The 1,367-nt window shown below is 40.5% G+C and overlaps 1 non-coding gene across 1 annotated transcript; it reads left to right on the forward strand.

The window, feature by feature from the left end:
* Window positions 1-323: 323 nt before the first annotated feature.
* On the forward strand, window positions 324-442 carry LOC112481210. The gene has a single exon (XR_003046837.1). It is a non-coding gene; the product is annotated as a 5S ribosomal RNA (ribosomal RNA).
* Window positions 443-1,367: the final 925 nt, after the last annotated feature.

The raw sequence follows: 1,367 nt of genomic DNA on the forward strand, positions 1-1,367 counted from the left end.
TGCATTTATATCTTAGCAATTCTTCGTCTTGCACTAGATGCATTTAAAAAATGAAAAGCAAGAGCTTGTGACTGGCTAAAAATAATTTCAAGAATTTTCCTCAGTCATTTTTACCCAACACCATCTTGATTTCCAAACTCATTACCTTGCTTGGCAAATAAAGATGTTCTTAGCTTACTTTAAATATTGTTTCTTCTTGGACCTTGAAGTCAACCCTGGATATGTGAAACTCATAAATCCAAGCTCATCTCCCTTTACTTCTGTACAGCACTGCTTAAACTTACCACCTGCCTAAAATTTTCTCAGTTTAGAAGATTCGACTTGTCTATGGCCATGCCACCCTGAACAAGCCCGATCCCATCTGATCTCAGAAGCTAAGCAGGGGTGGGCCTGGTTAGTACTTGGACGGGAGACCACCTAGGAAGACCAGGTGCTGTAGGCATAAAAAATAAAGTAAAAAATAAAAAATAAAGGATTGTAAGACGACAAGGTCCTTGCAATCTGTGAGGTCAACCAAGGGTTGCCTAACCTGAAAAAAAAAAAAAAAAGATTTAATTTATTCTTCAATACAAAACAAAACATATCTCTTCCTGGACATCTAAGCACCATTCTGCTGCCTGTGTCCGCATGGTCTTTGTTGGCATATGTGCTTTGCAAGGGCAAGAACTAGGTCTTTTGTAAGTTTGTGTAGTTTCTACTCCTGCATCATGACCCATATGGACACTCAATAAATGTTGAATCAAAGTGAATTACTTTCTAGTGCATTTATTGGCACATGTACTTCAGTAGGTCAAGATCCATCTCTTTTTGCAGTGCTCAGTTGTTTTCTTTTTGAATTCATTCTCGACCAGGCCAGAGTTGTTGGATGTATCTGAAAATTGTTCACAGCTTGCTAAACAAGGAAGCAGCATGATTGCATTATTGTATTGTAGCCATGTCCCAGGTTTACCAATCAAGGAAATTCACTTATGTTGTACAGATGGTTGTTTTTTCTCTCTTATTCTTTCCTCTCCCTCCCTCCCTCCTTTCTTCCTCCTTTCTTCCTCCCTCCCTCTTCTCTCTCCTCTCACTCTCTTTCTCTTTTTTTACTTTCTTTTTAAGAAAACTCTCTTGTGAAGCTCAAGCACTTAGAACAGGATGAACAGCAGCAAAGTACTGTCTTTTTCAGCCTGGCAAAGCTGGACAAATGCAACTCCAGAAGACTGTCTTCTTTCCTCAATTGAGGAAGATTACAACAAGTATGAGCTGAATCAAGGCTGGCTCCAACTCTGCCCCTGCGTGGCCTTGGCCCCACCAGCAGGAACACTGAGTTTCTAGCTTCAGGCTTTCAGTCCCCTCAATAGCTTAATGGCTCACAGGGCTTTTAT

The sequence above is a fragment of the Pteropus alecto genome, unplaced genomic scaffold (genome assembly GCF_000325575.1).
Source record: "Pteropus alecto unplaced genomic scaffold, ASM32557v1 scaffold565, whole genome shotgun sequence".
Taxonomy (NCBI): domain Eukaryota; kingdom Metazoa; phylum Chordata; class Mammalia; order Chiroptera; family Pteropodidae; genus Pteropus; species Pteropus alecto.